Source organism: Rhea pennata, chromosome 1, assembly GCF_028389875.1.
Source record: "Rhea pennata isolate bPtePen1 chromosome 1, bPtePen1.pri, whole genome shotgun sequence".
In the NCBI taxonomy this organism is placed as follows: domain Eukaryota; kingdom Metazoa; phylum Chordata; class Aves; order Rheiformes; family Rheidae; genus Rhea; species Rhea pennata.
This window is the reverse complement of record NC_084663.1, coordinates 114,287,697-114,306,435: the sequence shown is the minus strand read 5'-3', so window position 1 is coordinate 114,306,435 and position 18,739 is coordinate 114,287,697. Positions and strand designations below refer to the sequence as shown.

Here is an 18,739-nt window from a genome sequence, read left to right as displayed (position 1 = left end):
TTTCTGGGACAAGTAGAAAAAATATATATATTTGGTATGTTGAGACTGATGCCCAGCACCAAGTGTACTAACTTTATGAAAACAGGACTGCAGAGTAAATAATGTGTGTGTTACCACTAGGGTCAAAGTTGGTTTAAAAAAAAAAAAAAAAGTGCAAAATATATATCTAGAGCTATCAGGAAAGTGTTAATGTTTTGTCAAGTTTCTGGATAGGAAGTGTGACTGTGTATATATGAAATAAGCATGTCTGGCTTTCAAGTGTATAGTTGTTGATGCTACCGTAGTTAAGAACAACTAGGTTTTTCTGAGCATTAGTGTTGTTCAAGGAATACCAAATTTAAGACTTCCTTTTTTGGAACCCATCTATATTAATGCTAATTCTGTGTGTGCAAAAGAAAGCCCATTAATGAGAGTTTTGCTAACTACTGCATGAGTTATGATGATTACTCTTCTCTTCCACCAAATTTGTTAAATGTTTAAAAAGGGCATACTCTTCTACCCACTTGTTGTCATGTTTCCTCTAGTTTTTTCAGAGTCAGAATACCAGCTTGTAGTGTATATAGTTGTAGAGTAAGATAAGCAGCTTATTAGAGATAGGGCAGAACTGCAGATTCAGCTAAGTTCATCATAATGTATTTGATAAAATTCCATGTGAGTGCACTTGCACTAATTAGAGATATGATGAAGTTCAGAGTAGTGGAGCTATGAAAACTAATTTTTATTATTTATGGTATTGTCATCATAACCAAAGCACTGAATTACCATTAGGGAACAGTTACGCTCAGGACTATATACTTACATAGGAACATTTCATCATTGCCCTGGAGAACTTACAATCTAATTTAAGATAAAGGACAATGTCATCACAAGAGCAAATGAATATAAATTGACCATGAATAAATTTAATCTGGAAATTGTAAGGAAGTGTCTGCAAGAATAAGGAGCTCCAACAGTCTTTAGTAAAAGGAATAGGGATAAGAAGCCCAGTAATTTAGCAGGAGGTTCATAAATTTATTAACAGAATTGTGTGCAGCTGCCTTGCAGGAGTGATGGACTAGACTTGGGTATTTAAGGCATCTCTCCTGAGTTGTTATTTAGAGTAATTACCTAGAATTACATTTCTACTGTCTCAGGTAGCAAGCTAGGCTTTGCTTACTGGAGGCAAAATATTTTACGGTATTTAAGCTCCGCATTCCCATTAATACTTGGTTTTTAGCTCCTCTGTCATATTTTTGAATCCTCCCCTATATGCTGCTTTTTGCCTGGTTTCCTGATAGCTGAGGTATTTGCCTGCCTGCCTGCCTGCCTGCGCTTAGATATTGTCTATCTTGCCCTTCAACTTTTGACTCCGACTAAAGTAAAACTAATAGAAACAAAAAGCATTAGAAGATGATGGTGCTCTTGAAAGTTTATTGGAGGGAGAGGAGTCACGTTAGTGCTTCTGTTGAAGGAAGAATGGCAAACTTGACTATTATCTGTCATTTTTACTCCAACGATTCCTTCAGATTTTGTGCATGGTCTCACAAAAGTTGAAGCACTACTGTCTTCCTTCTGGTGAAAGGGCATTAGAGGGTGAGATTGAGAGAGCTGATCATTTTTTCTGTGTGGGGGTCTGTGGACAGAAGTACAGCCTATGGGGAAGCCAGGCTTGCTTAGTCTTTAACAGCTTAGTTTTGGTATATTGTTAGCAGTCAAACTGAAATAGCCCCCTGAAATTTTAATATTCCTAATTTCCTTTATAGGAACAGCCCTCTGAGATTTTAATAGTGCAAGACCAGTGAAGTCATATAGATGTTTTTTTGAAACTCTGGAATGTGGTACTCTCCTCCTACTTGAGCAGGGATTCAACTCATAGGTTTTAACGTGGATACAAGCTCTGTTTTAGGAGCTGCCCAGCAAAGATTTAGTTGCAAGCTCTGCTTGTGCCTTTCCACTACACTTGATGTGGCTACTGAGCAATTTTGAAAGTGTGGCTCTGGCAGAACTGATTCTGCAGTAATCTTAGTGGAGGTAGACCCTCAATGCAGACCACCGTTAAATCAAGTATACTGGTAAGAATCAAGACAGAACAAGAAAGTTTGCTGATGGGCAACTGATTGAGTCTGTGAATCTTTATATACCTTTTGTGGTAGAAGCCTTCAAGGTTTGTGCTGAGTTCTATTGTTACAGAGAGTGTTTTGAAGTTCTGCATCAGTTTGTAGGCTTATAGATTTTACTTGGGTGTGAAAATCCCTTTCACTATATTCAGGCAGCTTATAGTTGCTTCCATTTTGACTTCATGTTCCACAGAGGTGAGAACCACTGAGTGAGAGAAGTATGTCTACTTTCAGGCCAGAGCATCTTCACAGTCCATTTACATCCCAGTCCTTAGCCAAGGCTTTCTGAGAAATGAAGAGAGTGTATCGCTGTAGCACTTGGCTGCTCCCTCAGTTTCTCTCTTACAGGTCTCTTTGGCAGTTAATACAGGCTATTTGTAGCAATATAGTTAAGTAATATTGATCTGATTTATTAGATTATGTGGTTTCACATTTCCTTTTCTTGATTGGATGCAGCTAAAGCAAGTAAATATTAAATGATTTAAATAAAGAGAAATGAAAGCCCCTGATTTGAAAAAGCCAAATGTTTATGCAATAACTGCTTAAATATACCCCAGGAAATATTCTAATTAAACTCAAAGAAGAAAAGCATTATCAGTTTTGTTTACTTCTCTAAGTATGTTTGAATTTGTGCCTGCATGCAGGGCTTGGCAATGTTCTTAAAACTGCAGGCTTTGTGCAGCTTATTGTCTCATGCAATAGATCTGATTTACCAAATCTCTCCTGCGTGCTTCCATCAACACAGGCGATTACTGTACAGTTTCAGTTTACTGAGGAGGGGAAGCTCTTTAGGAAAAGAAATTTGTCAGGTGGATTCATTACCTTGAACACACTCAACTCATTTGTCTTATAACAAGATTTTTGTTTTTATCTTTGCGTATCTAGAAAATGACATGTTTCAGTGTTTGCTTCTTGTGGCTTCAAGCTCTGTTAACCATCTTTTGACAGAAACAGGGATTTAGTTCTCTTAAATAATGATGTGGCTACTACTGTCTGGTTTTGGAGGATGTTTTTGTTTTTTGGGGGGAGGTTTTTTAGCAGTAGTGCAGAAATTAAAGAGTTAAATTATGCTATTCAGGGGAGAAGTGAGTTGCTTGATTAGTGGATGCACGAATGTGTTTTGGTGCTTGGGCAAAGGCAATGAGCAGTAGGATTTGCTGGCCCAAGAATGAGGATCAGCAGTGCTGCCTTGGCATAAACCCCTGCTGTGCACGCTGGCATCCTTGCACCTGCAGCATGCAGAAATCTTACGCTTTTAAGACTAGAGCATTCCAAAATGATGACATAAGCTTGCTGTCCTGCAGGATTTTATTAAGCAGTGCCAGGATACCTGCAATTTCTGATTCAGTTGATAAAAACTGTCCTAGAAAAATACTTTGGCTGCAATTCTAGTCTTAAGAAAGCTGGAGGAAGAACTTCACACTGACTGCAGTAGGAAGGCAGGATTTCTGCCTGGCTCTTTTCTATGTTGGAAGAATATGGACACTGGGCAATTCTGGTTTACTTATTCCTTTGTTCACATCTCACATAAGGAGAAGTGGCTGTCAAATTCGAATAACATGGACTATGAAATGAGGTAACCAGCCCTTTTTTGCAGGCTTTCTGTAGGAGTAAGTATTCTTATCCCAGTGATGTGGTGGTTTTAAATCCTCAGAAATATATGCCGCTATACCTTACTGAATAGCTGGTGTTTCATTTACTGTTGACAACTTATACCCTCACATAGCTGCTCATTATACACCGTAGCCTTGGAGAGAATGGAGAAGCTAAATTATACACGTTCGTGGATCGATCTGTGGGCCTGGCAGACAACCAACTGTGCAATAGGGCAGAGGGGAATTATCAGGGCATTGATTAACTGCGCTATGCAAAACGCTTACTTGCATACTCAAGTATGGCTCTGTTTTGTTATCCCCTTTAATGTAGGCTGTTAAACACTGTATTCAGACAGCGTTTGAAGGACCTAGATTTACTGGAATATGATTATATGTGTAGCTTCTGTCAATCAAAATTTGATTACTTATCATTTCTCCATAAACAAGTGGATTAGGTTATATGATAAGTATATTTTTGCTATTCAGTTACATAATGAAGTCTGCTTCTCTTTTTGATTAAAAAAAGATCTTTGAAAATATTTATTAACTTGTCATGCTTTATTACTGCAACAGCTTGTAAAGTAACCATGTGTTGACTTCAGAATAAAAGGCTTACTGAAGTTTTGATACACATGTCTAGTCAATTATAGCAAAGAAAACACTAAGGTTATGCCTGGAATAAGGTGCACGTAATTGACAGTTCTTACGGTTCGTTTGGTAATCTACTTGCATTTGCAGTTGTGGGGTTATTTTTACATACAAGTACAAAAACTGGGTGTGTTTACTTCTGATACACAGTGTGGTACTTGCTGTTCTTTTCTCTCAGCTCACTGTCTAGCGTACCTGTTTCTACTTGCAACTGCAAAGCTTTCCTTGCAGATATTTTAGAAGGACTTCCCACTGGCTTTTCCATGCACTGCCTAGTTGATCGAATGGCATTAAGTAATTTCTCTCAAATTTTTCTGTCCCTACTAGTTTAGCTACCCACCTCCAACTTGCTTCAGTGTCTGCTCAGCCATGTGAGTGATGCAGACAAGCCTCAGATCGCCCTGTTTTCCTTAAATAAAAAATGCACCGAATTTCAGCCTACACAACTACATCATGTCTAGTTTTGCTGACAGTGTTAGCTGACAGGAAGGAGAGGATCTCAGGAAAGATTGACAGTCTGAATTGCTTAGCGAGGATACCGAGGGCAGAGAAATCTTAGGTGCAACGAAAGGCGCAGCTCCTCGTAGCTGTGCTTCTGAGAGAAATCCTTGCCTCCGAGTTCTTTCCTCCCTAATGCACTGCTCCTGCCTGCTACTGGTGTCCTTGGCAGCGCGCTGGCAGGCAACTTAGAAAGCCCTGCCTGCCTGGGCTAGGCACCTTCGTTGTGAAACTGCAAGCGCCGCGGGTGTAGCGAGGTGTCGCAGTTCCCGTGTGCAAAGCCCTGGCTCCGGCCACCTCTCCCAGGTGCCCCGCGGTGCCCGTCCTTGCTCGGCCTCTCCCCTTCTGCGTCCCAGTCCAAAAGCCTGTGGGGCTGGTGCGCTGCTGACACCTCGGCGCTGCGCGGGCGACCAGGATTTCCTGCTGCTCCTGCGTCCTTGCTGCTGAACCGATTGCAGCAAGCGTTCAGGGAATCGGTTCGTAAAGCTGTTTCTTAAACGTGCTTCTGTTCTGCAGGGTAATTAAGGACGTGCCCTGACGTGTTTTACTGACTAGCGATGGTTTTTCCATATTTACCTGAGCTCTATTGGTCTAGATTTTGTGGTCAGTTTTTGCGATAAAGAAAATAATGACCCTTAAACATCAGCTGGATTTCTGATCGTTTTTACAAACAGTAATGAATTTATGTATGTATTAGAATTTCTAGGAGCAGTAGTGTCTCATGGCTTGTAACTGTGTCCTTGCCAGTGGTTTCTTCCCAGAACAGGACTGTATAAACAGTTAATCTGGTGTCTGGCACGCTTAATGGGACAAAAATCTCCAGCTAAAGGAAGAAGTGGGGAGTAGGCAGAAAAATCCTGAATGAGCTCGCCCACCAGGACAGGCAGCATTTCCTCAGTCAGTCACGGATCTCTTTCTGGAGGCTTCTACCTCCTTGCTTGTGCCAAATGTTGATTCAACGGTTTGTTTAGCCAAGTTCTTAGTGTAAGGCGCAGAAACCTTGAAGTGAAGGGATATAGCAAAATTACTGCAAAAGTTTACTGCAAATTCGCTCTTAAAACAGTAAAGCAATACCTTATAAGTAACTATTGAAAATGATTTGTCTCTTGCAAGAAGGAAAATAGAACAAGTGGTATATATGTTCCAAAAAGAGTTTACAGGAAGCAGCTGTTGTATGTGAAAGCCTCATTAGTGCCTCTCTTCAATCAACATTATAAATTGTAATAAATACTGTTTTTATTTAAAAAAAAGACACACAGGTTGTGTTAAAATATATAAGAATGTGAAAAGATAATTAAGTTTTCTACTTGAGGGACCAATCCTACCTAGACTGAATTCTTTCTTTCTCATAAGACTGGCCAGGTATCCAAATGTCTTAGTCATTCCTACTTTTTCTACAGTACTTTTTAAAAGTAGTTAACCATAAAAGGTAGCACCGAAGGGTAATAGTAAGATTCAAATGTTAAGAGCTCAAAAATTAGGAAATGCAAAAAATGAGGTTACCTCTCTGACCATAACTTGACCGGTTTTTGTGCATGCCTTACTAAAGAGGTTTGAGTTGCGTGGTGCTGCACCCTCGCTCCTCCCACATTGTGTGCAGAGAGCAGGCGCTGCTCACTTGATCACCTTCTGTTGGACTTCCTTGTTCTGAGCTCTTGGCACTGTGTGTCTCAGTGCCTTATTTACTACTCACCATTCAAATTCTGCCAGAAGACAAAAATAATTTACCCCATTCCTTCTTACCTGAGTACTTTAGAGACCTAGTTTAGTTTCTGAAAGATCACAAGATAAGGAGTGTCAAGATGATAGTTAGGAATATTTTATAATTTTAAGGCTGAAGAAGGTGGGATTCAGAAACAGAAGTATCCACTAACAGGCTCTGAATAATAAAGTGCTTAAAACTCTGTGCGAGTGCGTTGATTGTATCCATGTATTTGATACACATGTACAATACATGTTGATACGCATCAACATGTATGCATCAATCTGTGAATGATGTGTGAAGCTACAACATAAGTTTCACATTACATTTGTTGTTTTCCCCAGCTTTTTGAACAAACAAAGCAGTAATTCTTCATCCAAGGATTTCTGTTGTGTCACAGAGCTCGTTTATCCTTTTGTTTTTGATGTTTTATGCAATATATAGCACTTGATTTTGCAGTGGGAGAGTTTTGATTAATTTGATTGCCTGGTCTTTTGGGAAGGAAAGATGGGGAGGGGAGAGAAAGGAAGTATACGTCCTATCAAGTGTCATTAAATTGATTTACATATGAAGCATCATCCCACAGATTTCTGCAATGTAACTGAAAACAATGATAAGATCTCATCATGATATGATCTGGTCTCCAAGGAGGATAGAGTGTTGCCAGCAGATTTGATGCAGTAGTTCACTGCAAAGGAAGAGTCAGTGATGGAAGTCATTGGAGATTTCTAAAAGATTCTGAGGAAGATCTGAGGAAGTACATTTCAGTAAGCCTACTTTGCGGGGGATTTTATTTATTTATTATTTTAGTGCTAAAAATTAGAATTATTGGGCTTGCCAGTAACTATGAAGAGTCATTACAGCTTCTGTAACAAGAAATTGCCTCTCAGTTCTCTAAGAGGCTTTTTAAAGGAGTAGGTAGGCAAGTGAGTAATATGTCTGCCTGATTTTTCAGAAGAAATTTGGTAATGTCCATGACCTAGAGCCTATTAAAGAAATTAATCTACTGTGGAATAGGAGAGAAAATTCTTACATGGATAAATAAGGAAAAAAAAAAAGAGAAAAGAAATCATCCATCCTCAAGGTGGAAAAAGGTCACCAGTAAAATCCTATGAGGATCAGTTCTTATGTCTGTGACATTCAAAATTCCCTTTTTCAGATCATTCACGAGTAGTGAGGTGACCCATTTGCTGATGATACTAAGTTATTCAAGATAGACAAATAAAGGCAAGTGATGAAGAATTTCAGAAAGACCTCATGATACTGATTGACAGGGTGAAAATCAATGATGTCAAGGTGATGTACAACGGGGAAGTGCAAAACAGATGAATCTTAATTTGTTGGATATGGTGACGCGCTATGAGTAACCTCTAGCTACTCAGGAATGAGACCTTGGGTTTTAATAGATACTTCTGTGAAAACACTGGCTCGTTAGTACCAAAAAAGCACTGTGTTCGGGATTATTAGGAAAGGAATGGGGAATGAGACATAAAACATAATTATACCACAGCATCAGTAGTGGATTTACCTGCATTTTTGCATACTATGTGCTGCTCTGGTTTGCTTCTTAAGTAGTATGTAATAGGAATTGAGTTGAAAGAGTGACAGTGACTACTTGAAAGTATGACATGGCTCCCATACAAGAAACGACATACTAGAAGAGAACTTTTCATCTTTGAAAAGAGATGACTGGAGGCTATGACAATGGTCTGTTAAATGGTCGCTATGCATAGCATAGCGAGGGTGGATGAAGAATGGTCATTCACACTGTCTTCCAAGATGAGAGCTAGGGATATCAAATGAAATGAGCAGGTTTCAGGCTGTAGACAAGCAGCATGCAGGTGTAAAAGTGTATGTGATCATAGTTTTATGTTGTATTGTAGAGTGTGTATTTGAGCTCCTAATCTGTCTACCACAGAGTATTGTGGATGCTAAAAGGCTGCACAGGTTCAAAATTGAACTGAAAATTTAAATTCACCACAAAATAATCCATCAGGTGTTAGGGACTCCAGTCCTGTATCTTTGGACGTGATGGTGAAATATCACAGCATGCTCTTCTATTCTCCCTACATCATTTTTTGATACTGTGTTGTTAGCTACCTGCTGTTGACCCTTAAGCTAAAAGTTGTTTTGGACTGAAATAGGCCTTCTTATGTTTTGGGGTTTCTTTTCAGTATCAAAGAGCAGGTATGCTTGTGATGAGACTTCTCAGCCTTATCCACTGTATCTCCTTCTTTTCTGACTCTGAGAGCTGCTGCCCAGTCCTGCTTTTCTCACCTAGTCTCTCGATCGACTTGAGGTTTTCCAGCCTTTCTCCTTTCTTTAGCTCACCAGGCTCTACTCTTTTTCCTGTTACTGGTCCACTTAAGTTTCCTGGCATAGGCACTGCTGTTTCTGACTTCTTTATTTCTGGGTAATCATTTTCCTCACTTCCCATCTCTCCTCTCCCCTCAACACTTTTTCTTCCTCTCCATCTCAGCATCTGTTATGCAGCCACTACTTCTGACTGCTTCCCAGCTCTTCATCAGCTCTGTCACTCATCTCCTAGCCTCTCATTTCACATATCACTTGATGCTGCTTGAGCCAGGCAAATAGAAAGAGACCTTTCGATGCTTCCTGGGAGCTCTGTGATTAGAATGTTTTAATACAAAGGCAAGGTAGCAGTTAACCCCCCCCCCCCCCACACACACACACACACACTCCCCTACCCACCTCCCCCCAAAAAGGAAAAAAAAAAAAGAAAGAAAAATCTTTCTGTCACAGCAAAAGCATCCTTTGTGCTAGGAGTAGTAAGCTTTTTTGCACCTCTGTCAGTGCTTCATCATATGTAAAGAAAGGTATAATTACTTCACCTTAGCTGTTATTTTATAGTGTTTTCTCTTTCAACAAATTACAATAAAAATTGGTTTATTTAAAGCATTCTGGATTACGGCAGTTACAGGCATAGTCTGCATGTTTTTGATGTGTCATTTACGCTGGAGGAAGGTGGTGATGCTCTATTTGTCAGATGACCAACAACTACTGTCAGATGTTCTTCTTGATACCTAGTTAAATAAAGATGTTTTTATCTTGTTTAATGAGTGATTTTTGGTGTCTTTGATGGTGTCTAATGAATGTTTTAACTGGAGTTTTTTTTTTCCAGTGAAAATGGGGGCTTATGATTCCTGTGTTTTATTAATGTTAGTCAAATCTACTTAAAAAAAAATAAGATCAGATACTCTTGTTTTACCCCTCTCTGCTGCTTCTGTCCTGTATATGGCTTATAACATTGGTTGAGCTGAAATTTTTTTTAGTCTTTATTTGAAGAGAATTATCTTGTAGTCATGATGAAAGAACATCTTTTTGTTTTATTGTTTGTAAGTGCTGGCATCATTCTGCTTTAGTGCATGAAATCTTACACAATAATTGATTAAAACAAAGTAAGTCAGAATAATGTTTCAAATTTTGAAATCCAAAGAAAAAAGCCAGAGTAGCAGGCAGACCTTTGAGAAGGAGCCTCTTAGGAGTGAGTGCTTTGCAAAGTCTTGTGAGGAGAGCTGGTTAGACTTTTGACAAACTTCTAAAAATGTTTCTTGACTAAAGATGTGCTATCTTCTATCCCACATACACAGGAAACAGTCAGAGAGGTTCCATTTGGCCGTTATTTTGTGCAGAAGCAAATGGGGAGTCTTCAGGCAATACTGGGATGAATGTCTTATAGTCATTCAGTTGTATCAGCAACTGCTTCTGGTGTCCTTTTGGATCTAGAAACAGCTGAACCAACTCTCAGTGCGCAAACCTAAATTAGTAATCCTTCCAGGATATAAGAAGACTCTAGGCAAGAACTGTATTGCAGTTCTTGAAGGCCTATGTTATGAATATTTTGTCTTAAGTTTAGTTTTGTTTTTGTTTTATTGCTTCCTACAATATCACTGTGCCCATATAAATGAGTTGGCCGTGAATTTAAGTTTCCATTGCTTTGAATATAAGTTCTAAAGTGGTTTCCAGATTTGATATTTCTCTAGTCGCAACATCTTCACTAAGATGCTGCAGTTGCTTTTCATGAAAAATGTGGGTTTTTTAAATAACAAATTAAGAACCATTTTACTATGTGACCAATAGTAACAAGCTAAAAAAAGTCTGTGTATTATAACCAACTCTGTGTACTGTTTTTTCATTGTCAGAGTACTTTTATGAATTAATCTTCATAGTTGCGGGGGGGAATGAGTTTATTGACTAAATAGGAGAGAAGTGGCTTCTGTGAAAGATATTTTGCCCTTCATTAACACACTTCAGACTTTTTTCATAAATACGCCCTTACATTCTCATTTTTAGCAGATAGCCTGTCTTTTAGGGAAAGTTGACTTCCAGGAGCTCATCTGTAACCTTGGAGAAAGGATTTGCAAAACGACTTTGAGAACGTGTAAGAACAAACTTGGTTAGTTTTCAGTGAAGTATTTCTTATTTAGGGCACATTGCCCTTCAGGCAAAAAGGACTGATAAAACTGGTACTTAACAGTGTGACAGCACAGCATCTTGGCATTTATCTGCCCTCAAAGGATAAATAACTGGAAAATGGAGACAGGGCACCATTAGAAGACTATTCTCCAAGTACTGGAAGTTGCTCAGGTCTAATGGATGTTCATTCATCAGATCTTGTTGCTGACAGCCTCAGAAGGAAGGGAAGGTATGGCCTTGTATCAGACGTACTTATAGCAAGCAGCATTCCCGTGAAATGGCATGTAGGAGTTAAACGATTGCAGGGCCATGTCCACACAGCTGTGCTAGGATGAGACCAGCCATTTTCCCTCTGAACTGATCAGTGTGCTCAGAGTTTGTCCCTAGAGAAGAACTTACAGCACCACGTGATTGTGTAAACATCCAGAATCTTTGCGGGATGAGCATGTTGACATTTGAAGGTCAAACGTGCTTCAGCACTTCTAGTCCCTTGCCCACGATTGCAGGCATCTTTATCATGCAAGAAGACATTCCCTTTGGGTTCTTTACACTTTCACAGGAAAGCTTGTACTCCCAGTTGGTGCTTAAAAAAATACTGTGCAGCAGAAGATGCTTCACTTTCAAAGGTAGCTTTTTGTTTTTTTGCAGTAAATTTCTGCAGTGGAAAATACAAATTGAGAAAGGTTGTGTGCGATTTGTAAGAGTGAAGCATCCTAGGATTCAGGTTTTATTGAATCCTTGTGGATACTAGATTCTGTATGAAACGTGAGGAAGGAAGGTATTTCTAGTATGCTTGCCACAGGACAAGTGACAACGAAGAACCAAGAACCTTCTCGTGACATATCTTTTTTCTTTTCAGTAGAACTGCCCAAATTCTCCCACTTATGATTTCAGTGATTTTTATATTAAAAAAATACCTTCCTACCCTCTTTCAAAAGAAAATGAACAGTAAGCAGTATTTTTTTAAGTACTATTTTGACTATATTTGAGGTTTTATGCTTAAGTCCATTCACAGGTGGAGGGTGAGACAGGTAAATTTAAGAGCTGCAACTTCAGTTAAGAAAACCCTGGATGTTGTGGTCCTGGGCAGCCTGGCCTGCTCTAGGTGACATGCTTGAATAGAGGAGTAGAGCAGATGATCTCCAAGCTCAGCCACTTTGTGATTTGGTAGATATACCTACCCTTTTCCTTTCTTATGTTGAATTTGCTCCAGTGATGCACCCAGGGATGGGTGAACTGGGTTGCAGTTGAAACCTGTAGTAGGTTCCTACTCCCCTTCCCACAGACTTCAGGATTTGTGCTGTTTTTCAAAACCTCAGTTTCTGTGTCTCCGTGATGGGAGAATCGAGGGAAGAGGGAGAGTGTAGGACCTGGGAGGACCAAAAAAACAGCTCAGAGGCTCCGGGCCCCAGTGGCTGCAGTGAGGAGGGGGAGAGCTAGCCAGGCCTGTCCAAAGGGGCCATCTGGCCTGTTAATGTAGGGGATGTAATTAGTTACTGTGGTTTATTGCTCCTGGAGTCATGACAGCTGTAGGAGGAAAATTACAGTACTGAGCCATGGGAGTGCTGTGACGTTCACTTCCTGCAGTAAGTTTGCAGCAGGCCTATGTTTGACTGCAAAAATCGTTGGAGTTTGTGTTTGTTTTAACCCATGTTTGCATGCTTTTGCTTCATGATATTTCCACTGGTTTTATTTAAAAGGAGCTGGGCTCTGCTTTGCTCTGCTTGTACCTTCGTTGGGTAATAATGAAGAAACATGCTTGTGTAGAGGAGTTAGAGTAGTAGTTAATGGAATTTAAAAATCTGCTTCTACAAAGTAGTTATGAATGACTGGGTTGATTTTGAACTTTTAAACTTGATCTGTTCATGCTGTACATAGTACCACAGCAGCGTGCTTGTTAACTAAACAAAGCTGACTAATAGCTTTCATACTTCTTCATTAGCTTGAAAAATTGCTACTGATTTACGGTGTAGTACAACATATCTTTCTCCATGAGTGGTTTTATCTCATTAATGAATGTGCGAGTAGTATTGTGTTCTGGTTTGGCTGTGGATTTAACCTTTACTCAAAAATGTTGAAGTTTGTTAACTGACCCCCAGGCTGATGTATAATAGAGGTTTTCTTGTATATTTAAGTTCAGGGTAATGTGGAAACTTTTCTTAATAGTCACTAAGGGAACTTAAACGTGTTTTTTTTCCAGTTAAATGTGTGAACCTAGGACTAATATGAAGTAATTCAATTTTAGTAGAACATAAGAATATATATAAAAGAGAATGGTAGTCTTAACCTGTTCTGCTTAACCTGCTAAAGTTTTGTTCCTTTTTTCACACAAGATTTCTTCTGTGTACCTAAAAATGCAAAATTGACAGATAAGGGTTCTTGTTTAATTCTGTACACAATCTAATGTGCTTCAACTGGCTGTTAACTATGGTTCCTAATTGCTCATTTTAAAATACTAAAGAAAGGATGACAAAAGCATGTGCTAGGGATAGTGATTGAGGATCATGATTATTGGAAAATATTTACCTTCTGCATTTGATAATCTTCTGTCTAGTGGAAGTTGTCGATAAGTTCTTAGTATGAAAAATATTTAAATCAGCCTATTTTAATAAGATCACTGTAAGTAGGTCAACAAAAAATTGAATCATAGCAACTTATTATCAAAATAAATTCTGATAATGAATTAATTTTGGCTTTTGTAGTAATGCTAGCTTCCACTTTTTTCTGTAGAAGGTACTCAGGTGAATGCATGAACAGTGTCTGTTCTTAGGAGGTCTAATCCTGTTTGCCCTGAAGGAAACTTGTTTACGTTTTAGTTTTTCCCTTAACTGTTCTTTATATAATTGTTCTTATGTGTTTTCATACCTTTTTATTATAGTCTAGTCTAGGGCATAATTTCTGCATGTCGGCTTTTTTGTCAAGTCATTCTCTTCCTCTTGTTGCTGTTCTTAATCAATAATTCTGTAACAGATTATTTAAGATCAGCTTCCTGAGACAGCAACTATTTGGAACTAGGTGGTTGAACAGAGATTGCAAACCCTTTGAGAAAAAGGACTGTCATCTTACATTTTTTGGTGGTACTTAACACTGGAGCATCCAGCCCTATGACTGAAATGTCTGTGTGTCACCTTACAGAACAAGTACATGCACCTCTAGAGCTGTCTCCTTACGCCTGTTTCCTGCATTTGTTTATTCAAGCTGTTTGCAGTGGGCAAACTCCTTCCCTGTGTGTATCCTGTTTTGTTCAGTTTGTTTTATTTTGTTTTTAGAACAATCTTCAGGAAGAATCCCTTCTGTCAGGGCAATCCAACCCCTCAAGTTCTGCAGCTGATCTCAGCTTCTGCTCCCTGTACCCTGGACAAATTTTATTACTTCCGTTTCATGAACTTAGTATTTAAAAGATTTTTCCATGTGTAAATTTTTCCAGGCTGGGATTTAATCACGCAGTTTTTCTTTAGTCTGGGAAAAAATGAAGCCTTTTAGGTAGGGCTCCCCTTTTGCGATTGCTGCGCTTCCACAAGGAGGCCAACAGCTGTCTCCGAATGCGTTGCGAAGGCAGACTCGGAGCGAGTATTCTGACTTTGGTGGATCTGGATTAGTAATCCCACTGCCTGTCCTCCAGCTGCCTCCTTGCAGCTGATCTCTGTTCGGCTAACATCAGCTGTCAAACAGCTCTAGGAAGTGTGAGCCGAGTCAAATAAATAACCCCAAAACTGCACTGCAGTAAGAGGTACTTAAACAGCGAGATCTGACTTGCTGATACCAGGGCATGAGAGCGGGCTGCAAGGCGCAGCTGAGCAGGCGGGAGCCAACCTTGGGGTGGGGGGGGGAGGCATCGACCTAGGTTGACTTAAGCAAATTGAAAGAGTTTTTTTTTTTTTTTTTTTTTTTCTAATTTATTTGTTTTTAAATAAGCTCCATGCTCATCAATTTTTGATTGAAATTTTTGACCACTCAGATTTTTTTTTTTTTCCAGTTTTGTGGGGTTCATGGGTTCATACTTCTAAATGCTGGCTTAACTTTGAAAATGGAAAGCATGACGTGTAAATCACTGGCATCGTTGAATTCTCATTATAGAGCATTTATGTCATAAAGCTGTTACGTTTCTTTTGTTATTTTAGCTTTTGGGGAAAAAATCAAACTTCTGTTAAGTTACAGTGTAAACCTCCCCTCCATATGCCCTTTTGCTCTGTTTTGTAAATCATAAACATCTTGATATTTCAGTTTTGTTTCCAGCTACTATGGGAAATGGGGTTTTTAGATTAAAACCTGATTGAGTCTGACTCGAGCAATTTTTCTGTAGTCTCCCCTGCCCTTGTTAGTACATCTTTTGTGCTTCTTTATTGGATAATAATATCCCCACTCCACCCCTAGTTTTTGGCGTATAGTAAAGGAGTAATACTGAAGTCTCATATGCCTTTTTTTTTTGGTTAAATTCTGTTATACAATAGGCAGGTATAAAATTTTGTTTCAATTTCCAGTTATATAACTACTCTCATAATTTAAAAAATATCTTCTATGTCAAGGTGTTTCAAGAGTAACTTTTAAATTATAATAAAAATGGGATACGTAGTTTAAAAATAAATCCTAATGCCATTTCTATTACATTTGAACAGTTGGCTATTTACAATTACTGTTATCTGATCTGTTACAACAGAATCAATTTACAGCAGGTTTTTTGTACGTTATCAGAGGTAAAGCTCTTAAGAAAAAATGTATTCTCAAATAGCATGGGCTCTGCTGAGGCCAGCTAATTTAGATAAGGGGCTAGAAAAGAGAGAGAATGCCTTTGGTGATGAGTGCTTTGAGGTGCTACCACTTTCTCTTCCTTCCCCTCCCCTCTGCCAACAAAAAGCTTACCAGTATCTCTGAGGTTGCTCATTGCCCCCAAATCGTGTTGTATGTTAACTGTGAAGGTGTACTCGTGGTGTCTCCACTGTATTGTTTTGACCTATGTGCCATACCGAGTGACAAGGACTAACTCAATCCAAAATACTCCTCTTGGAAGTTACTGATATAAGAATACATTCTTGGGACATTGATGCCTGGAAGTACTTTTTTGGTGTTTTGGGGGTGGTAGTCTGTTTTTATTTTGTTTTTGGTTTGATTTGGCTTTTGCTTTTTTCCTAGTGCTTTTAGTTTCCTGGGGAGGGAGTATCAGAGTTGCTTATTATCTGAATATTTCAGTTTAACTGTTGATGAATGCAGCTGGAGATGGAAAGGGTTACAGTAGCACCCCTGAGGAAAAGCGCTGCTGGAGAACTCACTGATGCTGCCCCTTATTTGGCAAAACTTATTTTTTGAAGTACTTCTGCTTGAAGTGAAGTACTTGTTTTGCTGAACTAGGGCGGGACTTCAGTTAACTTTATTCTTTCTCCAACATGGGAGGTTCAGATTTATGAATGGGAAAACTATGCTGCAAGAAGTGTTTGAGCACATCGCCTGCTGCAGCAGACTCCTCCGAGAGGGGCTCACCTTGAAGCTCCTGTGTGTGCAAGACAGCCATGGTCTGAACCCATAGTTAAACAGAGGGGTCCAAGCAGTATGGTTAAGAAAGAGAGGTTTTAAGTAGGACCGTCTGTACAAAATTCTTACCTAAATTTTGCTTAAGTGAATTTTTATTGTTAGCAGTGTGAATTCAAAAGCAAACAAGCAATAATCTGCTGTCCCATTTTGTCAGTCCTGGCCTGAGTAGTATGTTATGAGTTTCTCTGCAAGGCATCTCCTATGCGGTACTTAAACAGGAGCATTCAGAGAGATGATCAGCTTCTGGGGCACTTCAAACATAGGCGCTGTTGTGGGAAGAGGAAGAAGCACCAGAATAGGTGTTGTGACATACCATTTTATGCATTTTCTCCATCTTTTTTGCCAGACGACACAGCTAGTTAAGTCAGCTGGAACACTGTCTTTGAATGCCCAATATTGGAAGAACTTTGTAGAGTGATACCAATTTTCATCTACTTACTTTAAAATTCTTATTCTTGACTCTGATTACTAACAAGTCCTCTAAAGGTATCTCTTTCTTAGTGTCATGCGTAATGCTAGCCAAATGGAATTTGAGTTCTGAGTACTGCAGTTTGACCAACTTATCTTTCTCTGCATGTGTAAGCTCAAAAATATGTTTCAGCTCATCTTAGTGACTCTTATTTTGTTGAATAAGGCTATAAAATATATAACGTACTGGTTTTGATTTCTTTGATATCATTCTTATTTTGTCTTACACGCTTGGGACAGATGGTTTTTCCTCTTCATTTTTTTCAACAATGTGGTTCAGCTAGACACTTCTGACTAGGGGCAAAAATCTGCAAAGGATTTAATTCTAAAAAATAAGTTTTTATAGATGTTCTCAGATGCATTACAGAATGTTCCATACCAGTGGTTAGTCTTGATTTATTCAATCCGATTTCTGTTACCTGTGCTGTAGGTCTGCAGTATGATATATTTACTGTTCTTGCTCAGTTTGCTGTCTTCCTTATTGTTGCTCATCTTTCTCTGAAGTCCATTTTCTCTCTTGAATTTTTTGTCTGTTGATGTGATTGATAAAAGGTATTTGACATAAAAATTTACCTTCTGATACTGTGGATTAAATTAAGTGACAAGGAAGTGTTTCTGAAGACAATGTCTGTGTAAATAATAAATACTGCTTTGTCATGTTGCCCTCAGTATTTGCATGTAGCATGGTGTTGTTATTATTAATTCTTAAGGGCAGGATATGGTTCTTGATAGAGCATGATCCCACATGGTAATCCTGACTTGATTTCTGTCCATAATGACTCGCGAATGTACAATGAAGAGAAAATAAATAAAATGAATTGTATTTAATCACTTAAGAAAATATGACTATCTTCTATCAACTTTTGGAAACTACAGCTATGTTCACTGCTTTTAAATCTTGCAAGTGAGAGCTAAAGAGGAACATTTTTGTCATAAAGTAGATTTTCTTATATGGTAATAATATTTATTTTAAGTATTCACCTGACATTGCACATTTGCTGAAATTGTTGCCTTTTACCTTGTGCTGAATGTATGCTGTGGTAATGTGTGAATACTTGTGTGTTCTGATATAAGGATTAGTAATGATACAGAGTTTTTGCCTTTTAGTTAATCAGAGCAACTTAACCTATCAGTAATAGCAGACGGTCATTACTCTCAGACCCCACTGATCAAATGGTGCGTGTAAAAAGAGTTTGACCTTAGTGAACAGGATCTTGTTCCCTATCAGTTAGCATGGTAATGGTCTTAGAAGCCAGAAATTGCATTTACATTTTTAAAAACTATTTCACAATTTCTGGAGCTGGCCCACCATGTACTAACCTAAAGTTCCTATGCCTCATATGAGAGATGATTCATCTACTCTAATGTTCTCTCTTCCTCATTAGCCAGCAGAAGGTGATGCAAGAAGCCTTGGTGTTGCCTATATATAGGTAGGCTGCCTATTCCATGAGCAGGTGACCTGAGCATGTGATGTTGACAAAACAACTCCTTTTTTCTTTTCCTTCTGTAAAGTTTACTCAGCCATCCCTTAAATTTATTCAAGATAAATAACAGAGAAACAAGCTATCTAGTTCATTGTGTGTGATGATACAGAGTAAGTATACTTAGGTGACAGTGTACTAAAGAAGGCACTACTCTCATAATGATACTGTAGCTGGCAAAGACTTTAAAAAGCCCAACAGATCATGCACCTGCCTTAGGATGCATATATTTTTTTCGTGCGTTTGTTCTGAAGGGTACAAGATAATCATTTATGGCTGCCCTTGACT

The 18,739-nt window shown here is 38.9% G+C and overlaps 1 protein-coding gene across 4 annotated transcripts in view; it reads left to right on the top strand.

The window, feature by feature from the left end:
- APP (amyloid beta precursor protein) overlaps positions 1–18,739 on the top strand; it is a 224,554-nt gene that overhangs the window by 76,041 nt on the left and 129,774 nt on the right. The window lies entirely within an intron of this gene.